At 31.7% G+C, this 14,430-nt stretch overlaps 1 protein-coding gene across 5 annotated transcripts in view; it reads left to right on the forward strand.

Moving 5' to 3' along the window:
* The window catches only part of NAALADL2 (N-acetylated alpha-linked acidic dipeptidase like 2), a 1,368,824-nt gene that overhangs the window by 1,216,246 nt on the left and 138,148 nt on the right, over nucleotides 1–14,430 (forward strand). The gene's annotated exons all lie outside the window — the stretch shown is intronic.

A 14,430-nucleotide genomic window follows, 5' to 3' on the forward strand; every position in this document is an offset into this window, starting at 1 on the left:
CGGAACCCTAAAAAACTAATTTGAGATTTAATCACTATAAGTTGTGTACTAAAATCAACTATCGATTTCCAAATACAAGGTAAATATCAGAGAAATAAAAGATAAACACAAATGAAAGGTAAGCATTCCATTTTTGTAAAATCATAGAATTTTTATTTTCTTATTGTCTGTCATAGCCTATTTTTCATGGGGTTTATTATTTTCCTTATTTCTACTTAACCAAAAATACTAGGTCCTAACAGACAATACACATACACATTTATATTTGCTGTCTTCTAAGTTTATAAAGCTGAGTCTGAAGAGTGTAGATGTTAAGGCTCTAGATGCAGATATGGTTTTCAATTATACATCGACCATTTAGTAACTATGTGGCTTTGAGAAATTTAAAGTCTCAAACTCTTCACTGCTACATCTGTATCTTGGTGATAGTAGTATCTACTAAACAGATCATATACCAACCAAGAAGACCATATGCTTCACACATAGTACATAATAAGTGTTAGTTAATATTGTATATTTACTGATAGAGCCTTTAATATTTTTAGTCTTCCCAAGTCTGACTAATAAAAAGAGCTAAATAGAAACATTAATATTTCCCAATGATAATAGCATGATTTTTCTGATTTTTCTTAATGAGTCATCACATTGATCACAGCATATAAAGGAAAATTCAAAATTTTGTTTAGATTGTTAAAACTAGGCTACCTCATCCCCTGCATGTAGTAGTATACTCAATAAAGTATTTGTTTCATTTTAATTAGCAACATGTAGTCCATTTTATACTACCTCAGATTTTCTGACTTCCCATTGCCTGTTTTTCTGGTTATTGGAATGTTGAATCACTAGAGCAAACAATATAGACATCAGTTGGTCTCCCTGATAAATTCAGTATTAGGTAATTATGAAAAAAGAAAATATTCAACTTTGTACAATTGATTAAATTCAGTATTCAGTTTAAAGTATTCAGTTAATAAAGTTTTTCTAAGAAGTTTAAGACATTCTTTTTTTTTTAATTGAAGTATCACTGATATACATTCTTATATTGGTTTCAAATGTACAACGTAGTGGTTCAACAGTTACCTGTATTGTTAAATCTTCACCCCCTATAGTGTGATTACTATCTGTCAACACAGGAAGATGTTACAGAATCACTGACTATATTTTCCATGCTGTGCTACCATCCCCTCTTATACTGTGATTGAGAATTATTGTGACCCTTCATCCCCCTCATCCTCCCCACCCACCCACCCCCAAACCCTCCCCCATGGTAACCACTACTCACTTCTTTCACAGTATCTGAGTCTACTACTACTTCATTCCTTCTGTTTTGCTTTGTTTTTATATTCCACAAGTAAGTAAAATCATATGGTATTTGTCTTTCTCTGCTTGGTTTATTCCATTGAGCAGAATTCCCTCTAGATCCAACCATATTGTTGCAAATGGCAGGATTTTTTTTTCTTTTTATGGCTGAATAATATTCCATTCTATATGGTTACCACAATTCTTTATCCATTCATCTATTGATGGACACTTTGATGCTTCCATATCTTGGCTATTGGGATAGTAGAGCAATAAACATAGAGGTGCATATGTCATTTTGAGTCACAGATTTTGTTTATTTCAGGTTAATTCCTAGGAGAGGAATTCCTGGGTCAAATGGTATTTCTGTTAGTTTTTTAAGGAACTCCATACTGCTTTCCACAGTGGTTGAACCAATTTACATTCCTACAAACAGTGCAGAAGGGTTTCCGTTTCTCCACATCCTCATCAACACTTGTTACTGTCTTTTGGATAGTGGCCATTCTACCTGGTGTGAGGTGATATCTCATTGTAGTTTTGATTTGCATTTCCCTGATGATTAGTGATGTAGAACATCTTCTCATGTGCCTGTTGGACTTTTGTATTTCTTCTTTGGAGAGGCATCTGTTTAGGTCCTCTGTCCATTTTTTAATCAGGTTATTTGTTTTTTGGGCTTTGAGGTGTATGAGTCCTTTATATGTATTGGATGTTAACCCCTTATGATATGAGTCATTTACAGATATATTCTTCTATACTGCAGGATGCCTTTTTGTTTTGCTGGTGGTATCCTTTGCTGTACAGAAGCCTTTACTTTGATGTAGTCACATTTGTTCATTTTTGCTTTTATTTCCCTTCTCTGAGGAGATGCATTGAGGAAAAATTGCTCATACTTATGTTCAAGAGATTTTTGCCTACGTTTCTTCTATGAGTTTATGGTTTCATGATTTACATTCAGGTATTTGATCCACTTCAAGTTTCTTTGTGTATGGAGTTAGTAATCCCATTTCATTCTCTTGCATGTAGCTGTCCAGTTTTGCCAACATTAGTTATTGAAGAGACTGTATTTTCCTCATTGTATATCTATGGCTCCTTTATCATATATTAATTGAGCATATACACATGGGTTTATATCTTGGCTCTCTATTCTGTTCCATTGGTCTATGGGTCTGTTCTTGTGCCAGTACCAAATTGTTTTGATTACTGTGGCTTTGTAGTAGAGCTTGAAGTTATGGAGCATAATCCCCCAAGCTTTTTTCTTCCTTCTCAAGATTGCTTTGGCTATTTGGGGTCTTTTGTGGTTCCATATGAATTTTAGAACTATTTGCTCTAATTTGTTGAAGAATGCTCTTGCTATTTTGATAGGGATTGCACTGAATCTATAAATTGCTTTGGGCAATATGGCCATTTTGACAATATTAATTCTTCCTATTCATGAACATAGGACATATTTCCATTTATTGGTGTCTTCATTAGTTTCTCTCATCAGTGACTTATAGTTTTCACCTCCTTGGTTAGGTTTATTCCTAGGGATTTTATTATTTTTGAAGCTTTGCTACCATCCCCTCTTATTGTAAATGAGTTCTTTCCCTGATTTCTCTGTCTGCTAATTCATTGTTAATATAGAGTAATGCAACCAAGCTCTGTGTATTAATTTTGTATCCTCCAACTTTGCTGAATCTAGTTATGTCTTTTAATAGTTTTTTGGTGGAGTCTTTAGGCTTTTATGTATAATATCATGTCAACTGCAAATAGTGACAGTTTAACTTCTTTCTTCCCAATTTGGATGTCTTTTATCTCATTATCTTGTTTGATTGCCATGGCTAGGGCATCCATTACTATGGTGAATATAAGTGGTAAGAGTGGATAGCCTTGTCTTGTTCCTGTTCTTAGAGAAAAAGCTTTCAGCTTTTAGCTATTAAGTATGATGCTGCCATGGGTTTGTCATACATGGCCTTTATTTTGTTGATGCCTATACCCTCCATATTCATTTTGTTGAGAGCTTTTACCATGAATGGATGTTGAATTTTGTCAAAAGCTTTTCTTCATCTATTGAGATGATTATGTGGTTTTTATCCTTTATATTAATGTGGTGCATGATACTGACTGATTTTCAAATATTGTACCATCCTTGCATCCCTGGAATAAATCCTGCTTGGTCATGATGGATGATCTTTTTGACGTATTTTTTAATTCAGTTTGCTAATTTTTTGTTGAGGATTTTTGCATCTATGTTCATCATGGATATTGTCTATAATTTTCTTTTACTGTGTTGTCTTTGTCTGGTTTTGGCATTAGAGTGATGCTGGCCTCATAGAATGAGTTGGGAGTATTCCCTCCTCTTCTACTTTTTGGACTATTCTAAGAAGGATGGATATTAGCTCTTCTAAGACATTCTTATAAATAAATTAGATGAATTTATTATTCTATAAAATTTAATTCGATCTTGATGTTTTATTCCACTCAACTAGCTAGCCACAAAAGAGCTAGAGTTCTTTATGTAGCATTTGGGTTTTGTCTTTTAATACTCTGCTAGTCAACACATTTCCAAAGAAATGAATTCAGTTTTCAGCTGGGTCCTGGCAAACACAAGTTTGAGCTATGCATAGGTTCTGCCATGATCAAGACAGCACACAATTTTAATCTTAAAAAGACCTAAAAAAACTCACCAAGTTACCATATCTGACCTTTTAAAACATTCCAAGAAGATGTGGTGCCTTCATGCTTTACATGACAGAAACAGCTATCCTATTCCTGACTATCATCAAGACAAATAATACCAAGTAATATCCTTGGTTTTTCTAACCTTTATGATGTAAGACATTTGAGGATTAGAGTAAGATAGAGGTAATTTTTCAATTTGCCTATCTATCTATCCAGATGATAGTATAAATTACCAAGGATAGTAATGGGGATATATTTCTCTTGCTAATCTTTGTGTAATGCTAGGATCAACCTTCTTCTGCTCTAAGGTAAATTACTGTTCCCAAGAAAAGTCCTTGTTTTTATTATATATCAGACACTTTAATAATTTAAAAGTACTACACTTTAACTTTTACACTAATTAGGAAAAAAAACCTTACTCTATTATTTGTCGTAAAAAGTATAATAGTATTAAAATCTTTATAAAAATATTTTGAGAATTTTATAAAAAATAATGCATTAGAAATCTTGACATAATTAAGATGAGATCCTTTCTTCAAATTAAATCTGAAATGTTAAATTGGATTGTTGACATTTTTAATATTAAAGAATATCAAATTCTCAGAAAAAAGATATGAAAATTATCTTATTTTTTGACTGAATATCAGATATAAAGAATGTACATAGATCAGTAAAGTGATAATTGTACAATGTATTTTCATGGGATAGTGAGCCTCCTTTTATGATTAGATTGTTCGCCAGTATTTGGGAATAAGGTCTATTTGGAAAAACAAAACAAGGGATTTGGAAGTACATAATTTGTTGAGCAATTTCAGTGACTATAGGGAGAGGAATTCTTAAAGAATTTAATACGTTTTCCACTCTTAAGTCTGTTACAGAATTTTCCCATAGCTTCTAATTCCTTCTCCTAAACACTCAAGCTTGTAAATAATTATGTCACTGTGCATCTAAAAATTCACTATTCTGAAATAGCTTAGTCTAATGGAGGGATATGAGGACCTTTGTAGGATTTAGGGAGTATAATAATATCAGGAGTTAGTTTGGTAAAACAAAATTATTGGGAATCACCTGGCTTCTTGTGAAATTTGCTTTCTTTTTGAATGTAGATTTATTTTTGTGTATGACTTGTATAATACTCCATTTCTTGAAGCCAAGATTGAGTCATGCTTTCATTAAGAAACAGAAACACTCAAGAACTATTTTATAAAAGCAAATATCATTACTTCATTAGAGAAGATGTTTTTGTCTGTGTTTTTTTTAATCCCCTGCCATAAACACAATACCTGTAACAGTGCCTGACTCTAAAGCACACAGATGGTACATCTGCTGAAAGGATCCTGAATAAAATATTCATGTGTTCTGAAGGTCTCATTAATAGATCTAATGAATCAATGTTTCTTTTTTGATATAAACCGAAAACAATAACAAAGCTGTTCTTAATTTGAAGGAGTGGTCAAAATTAATTGAATTAAAATTATGAGCCTTTTACTTGCTGCTCCTTCCCACTTAAAGCCCTTTAAATTATTGTCATGTTCACATTCATTTGTATTAAGTAAAACTAATTTTGGAAGGAGATGAAAAAAATATAATTACTTATACTTGACTAAGTGGTTAGAATTTTTTTCCCTATCAAAAGCGACCAAAGGTTTTACCTCATTATATTTGCAGCTTAGGGTGACAGTTCTCTTACTAATTTCCTGTGACACAGTGAATTCTTCCCTCTTCATTTTGATGGTCCCTTAGCTTTATTTTCATCACCTGGGTGATGCAACTGACAAGTGTGTATATGAACACTGACACATCTCATCGATATATATTGTAGCCAAGGAGAGTAATTTGCCCAAAGATCATAGCCTGCCCAGCAATTTATCTCACACCTGCCCAGACAGACACAACAGTCTAGCTCATCCATCAAAGTTCATGATGTAAGCTCAGTGGAATTTGAAACTTACAATAAGAAAATGAAATTGGTATAATCAAGATTATATGCAAGGTGACACAGAGCATACAATTACAAGGCCATATATTAAAACAATTATTTGTCAGCATCTAAACATTCAAATTGATTTGAAAATACATAACCTCTGAAATACATTTCTCACATTATGACTTCAAATGAATGTTTTATGGATTTCAACTATAATAATTTCCCAGCATAAAAATGCAAATTAATAAGAATACTTAAAAATCTTCTAAATCTTTCCATTTAGAATTATAAGCTAGGCAGCTAAATACTAAATACATGAAAAGGCAGACTGCAAGTAGAAATCTCTGTTTTGTTTTGTTTCCTTCACATTTTCATGGTCTTACAGAATTTAAATGCTAGAATAAATTCTGACATTATTCAATCCCAGTACCATAAACATCAATATCTCTCTAGTTCATTATGGAAGCATCTTAACATTTTTTAATGTGTTAATACATTACCTTATTTTCAAAATCTTGTTCCCCAGAGTGAGCACTTGGAGTAGACAGAAGAAGGCATCTCTATTTTACAGATGAGAAAACTGAAATTTAGAGAGATTCAGAACCTTCTTCAAAGTCACAAAACTGGCTACTGAAAGTACCAAGGATACAAATCTAGATCTTTTGAAACCAAGCCTTTAGTGCATGATTCAAGATAGCCTTCTATGGTTACTTACATGTTTCAGAAGGTATTGGTGAACAGCATTAAGTATCACCACTTCAGAGCTGAAATGGACCTTGGTGATCATCTTGTTCAACCTACCTGATTTTATAGAAAAGAAAATTAAGTTCAGAGTGAAGGTTAGAAATAAGATGAGAAGGCAGATTCCTATATTCTTCTCCCAGATACTCTTCAAAAAACAAGCTTCACCTTAAATACTTGGTATGGTACTTCCACACATTAGAGCCTGTGAATTTATTGTCCCATTTTAACACCCATAACTTAGAGACAAAAATCTTATAAGCAAACTGCTCTACACTAACTCAGAGATGATAGATGATTTTCTTTTCAAAGGCCCTATTCTCAAAACTTGCTCATACCAAGGCACCAGACTAACACGAAAAACTTCTAGTCTTAAATTTAAATGAAAAGCATCATTCTCATATACCATAAACCCACCAAAAGAGTTCAGTTTTTGTTTTTTAATCCTTTAACTTTTTCGTGTATCACAATTGGTCCCTGAAACATAACTATGTAGTCACAGAAATATTACTCCAGATGAATATGAAATTCTTAATATTGGGTTCAGCTTACAGTTGGAAGTTTTAGAATCTTAATAGTGCAGTTGCATCTTAATATAAATACAGAGGATGATAAAAAAAATCCTGTCTCAGATAGTCTTAGATAATTAAAGTTTAAATAATAATGATTTTATATATATTAGCATTTAATCAAATAATAGAACCTGATCAATCTATTTATTCCAACTATAGCCATCTTTATATTTCATACTCACATATTACAGGGTGCATTTTCTACAAAAGAATATGGCATGGGTTGGTAAATATCCTAGGTTCCAGTTTTTCCAATGTTCTCTTTTATGTAAAAATTTGTGGAATTCAAGTCTGTACTGACAAGGAAGAAGGGAAAAAAATGCGAAGGGCTTAAACGAACTAAATTCTCTAGGTCAGATTCTTCGAACTCCAATATTTCAGAGAATGAAAACATGAACAAAGATCTGAATCATCATACAGTTTAATAGTTCAATAGGTTTCAATAGTGCCATTCGTTTGACTAATTCAGCGTAATTTGTTCTGTGAACTGGAAAACTATTTTCTGCCTGGTTTTAGAGAGGAGTAGATGGAAAGGATGGCTGACGTCCCATGGTGTTGTGTGTTCTGTTGCTGTGGTATTCTGTTTCTTTGAGTACTATTTTTATTGTTATTAACACAGAGTAGGTCACAAAGATCCAATATCATAACTTTTGTATAAATTGAATCAGAGTTAGCTGCCAGAACACTGAACTGAAAGTTAGGATATTGGACAGCACGGTTTTCACTTGTCCTCAGATTCTTGGTGTCTTAAGGTGGTCACATAACCTGAGACTTTTGTTTTTTTTCATTATAAAAGGATGAAATTAGACTCTCAGACTCAAAGATGTGTTTTTCCCTACCTGTGAGTCTATCATGAGGAGACACTCTGTATGAATTGTTAGATGTATTGGTTTTGATACCCTTGAAATCTACTGTGGTTTCTATTCAAAGGTGATTCATATTAATCTTTTGACTAACTGTTGGGCATTCGCTGCACACTGGACTGTTCAGCTTGCAGGCTGGAAATCATCACATAGCACTTCTAGGTTGCAGTAATTACATTGGCTTAAAACTACATTCTGCTGCAACTGGTAAGAATTATTCTACCAGCTTCAGATGATATACTTCACTAGGCAATATGTGACCTCTGGTTGGAGCTTATTATTCTGATTAACCAGAGAGATGGAGAAAACTGATTATCTTAGTTCTCTTAACACCTTATTCTTTACAGTGAACTTTTGTTGCTGCTGGAGTTACTAAAATGCCATAAGATCTCTTAAGTTTGTCTTATGTAACTATAGAGAAAACTATTGTGGTATTTGACAAATTTTATACAATGGCTACAATTCTTTTTTATGAGCCATTGTTTGCCTTATTATGATAACCTTAAGAATAACACTGTAATTTTACTTTAGTATTGCACGCTGCTGTGATTTCAGATATTTTCATTTTTCAAGTACAAAAATGAGACTGTCTAAAAATTACAGCTAGGCTGCATGTGGAATGAGTTTTGGTTCGTTTCAGTGGCCACAGAATAAGTAACAGCCATCATGCAGTTCAAGGAAACATAAATGAGGGAAAAGAAAATGATACTTCAAGCTAACCCCATAACTTTATATTAACTTTTTTTCCTTACACAAATCTTAAGATTTCTGTTCCTTTCTTCTCCTTGCTATCTCCTTTGTGACAATTAATTTCTCCTCAACAGGTTTTGCCATGGTAGCAATGTAGTGTTTATACATAAAGTTATTTTTTTTCTTTTGACAAAACTACCAGATTGCCTCAGTCTTCCATTTGGTGTAATGAATAGCTAAAGACCAAGGAGGATGAAAATTCAGTAAAAAAACAGTCTTACATCTTTATGCTTTGATACTGTTTTTTCAGATGCAAATATCTGACTGTTAATAACACTTATTAGTAACAGCTGCTATTTATTAAGCATGTTCTGTGAGAGAGACATTGTATCATGTGTTTTATATTCATTATTCATTATTTTTGGTGGGTGTCATCCCCATTTAACTGCTGGGGAACAGATACTTAAAAATTGTACTTTGGAAGACTTAACCAAAGTTTAGAGAACAAATTCTGTTAGAGTCCATGGAAAGTCATTAGGATCAAAGCATATCTTATTTTCATATATTCCTTCATGATCTTCTAACTCCCTGAAATAATTAAGAGGAAAAATTGTAACCTGTACTAAGTATAGATTACTATAGGTTTTTATTCATTACTAGTTAGGAATTTCATGTGAATTGAAAGTACTTAGGACTTTGAAATCATGTGACAGTCTATTTTAACCAAGATATGATAATATACAACATCCAGAGTTGTGTCTTTCTTAACCCCAGTGGCCACTTATGACATGAGTTGTATCATAATGCCGAACCTGTTGTGACTTCTTAGCTGGAATCACCTCCAAAGCTTTCATCACATTCTTTAGGATGTTCCCTGTGTTATACATCTTTACTCATTGAGAATAAAAGTATTTTTCAAACTACTCAAAGTTAACCAAATGAAATTATAACTGTGAAATTCTCAGTACTGTGCTTGGCATATAAACTATTCAGTAAATTTCAGTTTTGTTATTGTTAAGAAACATTTTAAGGCCATGTCTATTAACTATATTGAAATTACCAAATTGGGAAATACTGTTTGCAGTACTTGGAGTAATAAGATTAATTTTCTTATTTGACTTTGGAATGACTCTGAAAGAAGCTTCAAAGGAGAAAACCCCAAATTTCTTCGATTAGTGGCAGTATAAGGTAAATGCATAATTTCTCAACTGAAACAATGAAAGGTGCCATTCATTTGACTAATTCGGCATAGTTTGTTGTGTCAAACACATTTGTCAGTGCTTGATAATAATTTTAAAGCAATAATATAGAAACTTCACAATAATATCAAACACTTATGTTGAGCTTGCTGTGTACTAGCACTATTCATCTTGCATCAATTCATTTCCTCACAACATCTTTAAGAAGTAAATCTACTATTATTCCCATTTTATGGATGAAGAAAAACAGTCATAGCTGAAATGTAACTTGACCGAGATAGCAGAGCCAGCAGGTGGTACAGCTAGGATTTTGACCGAGGCAGCCTGCCTCACAGTCTATGCTCATAAAATGGGACAAACATGGTCAACCACTGTAAAGTAAAATAGGAACATATTGGCTGACTTATAATGATTACAAAGTAAAGTTTAAGAAGAATTAAATAAACTTCATTGAATTGACTTTAAAATTTGTTTTTATGTTTTACTCACAAATTATTAACACATCAATTTTATTTTATATTCATATAGTATGTTTGTTTTCCACTCACAGGAATTTTTAAAGTCCTGTAAGACATATAAGTTTTATTTAAGGAATAATAGAGAAACACCTAGGTGTTCTTGACCCATGTCACTTTAAAATATCCATAAAACATTACCCAGCATTTTAGAAAACTATTTCCTTATAAACATTATTTTAAAGCACAACATATAAGAAAATTGTTATAAATAAAATATATTACGTATCCCATTTTCAAAAAATACACTTGAAAGGCATATTAATTTTCAGTTCACTGGAGAAATTAAATGCAGTTAATGTGAAATTTTGTATCTTCCTAGTATATATATATAAACTAGTTTATTTTATTCTTATGACCAATAAGTGGTCTTGGGTTAAAAAAAAAAAACCAAATGCAAAAATTTAAATTCTAAACAATACAAGGATGTTTTTAATGTGTTTCCCAGGAGAATATTGCTTTAGTTTTGTTTTAAAGAAATAATCAATCTATAATGGTCATCCATGATTTAGGACTTGTGAATTTGTAAGTTTTTACTGAGGAAATGATATAATAATTTGAGCATTTTTTTTTTCATATCTACTATGAGTTTCTGCAAGTTGGTCCATTTTCTTGGAAATTAAAATATGCTCTGTTTTGCTTGACATATCTGGAATTTGGATACATGAATAAGTTTCTAAATTATTTGAAGATAAAAGCCCACGCTTGCCTGGCAATAGCAGTTATTTGTATGACTTTAACCTATTGCTTTTTCCTTTGAGTGGCTAGCATCTGCAATCTTCTTTCTTAATGATACTTTCAGATATACTGAGAATTGTTGTTAAAGTACTGTTAACATGAAATATCTATTATATGTTGAGATAATGAAGGGAATATCACTTACATATTTAGATTCCATTATGAGTAAATCGAAGCTGTTTGGCTTGGTTTCTTGTTTGCCCAAAGGAGTTAACCATTAGAAATCTTACATGAGCCTATTCCTGAAGATTTGAGATTTTATAAACCATTTCAATTTTACAAACTATTTCAGAGAAAACTTTAAAAGGCTGAAAGCTTGCTAGAATTAAATAGTTAAACTCGTTTACCTAGAGAATTTCTTGTTAGAAAAAGTAAAATTTTGTGCATTAAATTACCATTTTAAAAATAACTTTAATAAGAAAAATATTTTAAGCTCTCATCCATAATGGGGGTGATTCTGCTATTTTTAAAAATATGTTTTCCTCTTATTTTTTTCAGGAATGAGTCATTGAAAATATCAATGACTGTTTAATGATCTTAAATTATTTCGATTCATGACTATGCTACTATAATGCTATAGTGCAAAAACTTCTTCATAGAAAATTTCTCATGAAATTACTTTTTTTTTCATTTCTAAGGCAATGTCTAACAATACTAAGCTTTTAATCTAAGATTTCTTTTGTTAAAATGTTACTCTTTTGGTAATGACCTTTTGATCATTTTCCCCACCATCTGAGCACTGTTATTTCAGGACTTAAACATAGCTTCAGTTACCAAAGCCTGGTAGAGCAGAAGTTGCTAAGGGAGAGAAATATTGCTGAATTAGAACTCAAGCCAGAGTCAAGAACTAATCACTTTTAGAAATTATCTTAATGATGCATGGTTAAAACTGTTCAAAACATATTGCCATCCATCTAGGAAAATTTGGTTATGTCTAAATCATAAAGGCCAGATAATGAGTAGCATGCATAAATGATTCTGGCTTTTAATAATGCAAAGTTGACCTTCTTACCCTGTGGGTTTTAGTAGTAAAATAATCTGGTAATATCTTTAAATAAAAATTCCACTGAACAAGACCATTTACTCTTGGCACCTGAGCAAGGGAAGTAGGTAGATTATTATTATTATTATTATTATTATTATTATTATCATTATTGTTATTCAAAAAGACAGGGAAAATGTTGCATAACCTCTTATGGAGCTCATTACAAATTTGAACTTCGAAAAACTGAAGTAGTAATAGGAAAAATATGCAGGTAAGGTTCATAAATCAGAACTTTGAACTAAAACAAGAGAATAGACTTATAAATTCAATCAAAATGGCCTGAGTCCAAAAACTTATTTATAAATCTGTCATTTTTATCCTTTAAGTACACAGAAAATACTTTTTAATCAAAAATATTTTAAATTTAGGAGGTATTGACATGATTTGTGACCGTTCTTCTCATAAATTTTATAATCTCTTTTATGAATCTGCTGATGGTCTTGTAAATATAGCAAAATGTTTGAAAATGTATTTACAGTTTATTTTATAAAGCTATTTCTGAAGTAGATATGCTATTTTGTTATAAATTGTTTTCTTTAAATTCTGAGATTCAACTAGAGAGCCATCCTCCTTTGATTCTCCTAGGTTACATGTGAGTTCAGTATTTCAAGCCATAGTTATTTTATGAAGGAAGTTAATGAGTTTCTTGGGGATACATTTAATTTTTCATATTAAGCATGAACCTGGTCTTATAAGATTGTTTCTCTTTTAATACCTCTTTATTGTGTACTCTGTGTCCAGGTGACTTACTTCTGTCATTGCCTTCTAACTTGGTCTTACCTGTACCAAGTATCCCTGGCACAGGCTGACATTTATATTCCCTTTTCTGAGAACAGTATTTTTGTACAGGTATTTAAACAATTTACAGCATCTTCATGTTGAAAAGCTATGTTATTTTAAAGTGGACATTGCTTTGTCTGCTGAGTAAAGGAGAAATAAGAGCATCATCTTCAACTAAATAGATATTATTACTGTATAATATTATTCATAGAAAAAAGTGTTTCTGCTCTTTAAGCAGTCATGAGGATTTATTTTATGATAAGTTCTGCCCAAGGGCTTTATGTTGATATAGCCACATAGCAATATAACCAGAGTCTTTGGCATAGAGTTGGGTCTCAAAGTTCAACTGATTGTAAATGTTAATGATTTTAGGTTTAAAAAAATCTGTGTGTGTACGTATAAATTTGATAAAATCACTAAAATAATTTTAACTTAATTTGCTTTTTTCAATACTAAGATATTCACAGGACTCAAAAATCCTAAAGCTGCCATAGGCTAGACTGTGAACAGTCTCCTCATATCCATGTTCCTGAATCATCCAGTTCCTCTCCTTATGAAAACCCAATGTTGCCAATATATTCTGATTCTTACTGTAGTAATATTAATCAATACAGAGAAGTATAAAGATTAATATTTTAAAATTAACCCACATCCCATCCTCCTAACAGCTATTGTTAATATTTCATGAACATTATTTAGTAATCTATTAATGTAAAGAACTGGAAAGTAGATGCATGTAAAGAGTTGGAAAACAGATGAAAAGAAAGAAGTATTTTAATGAAATGCTTATTTACATGTTACATCAAAAAGGAGGCATTATATTTAATTTTGGTTCATTATAAGATATATCAGTTTCTGAATGAGCCCTATTATGTTATGGAAGAAAAAATAATTGAAAAAATTTGAGAGCTTGGATTCACCAGCTCATTTTGTTACCTGTTTCAATTTAAGATGACATCCACTAAATCCCTACTTGTAAGATGTTGAAAACAGCATACTTAATACATCTCCCACTAAACCCAAACCTTGATTGCTAATATTAACTTATTTATTGTTATTTCTATTATGAAGGACACATTGTTTTGCATTAGTAATGTCCAACTCTTTACTAGTTTGTTTTGTTAACTGAAATGGATTCAATGCTTAATACTAGTTTTATTACTACATTTGCTTTATTTCTGAATGTTTGTTGAATATTCTTTTACTTTGCTGGATTTCATTTTATATTTTAACAGTAATTTTAGTTTTTATGCTTAAAATGCAAATCATTTAAGTAAAGTCTTATGTGGCATTATACACACACATATAATAAAGTGCCATTTCTACTTAATTCAGTCTCCAAGTATTTTTTGGATTATAAGGCATTGCAGTGAATTATTTCATTTCAAAACACTGTACAT

The sequence above is a fragment of the Manis pentadactyla genome, chromosome 1, assembly GCF_030020395.1.
Source record: "Manis pentadactyla isolate mManPen7 chromosome 1, mManPen7.hap1, whole genome shotgun sequence".
Taxonomy (NCBI): Eukaryota; Metazoa; Chordata; class Mammalia; order Pholidota; family Manidae; genus Manis; species Manis pentadactyla.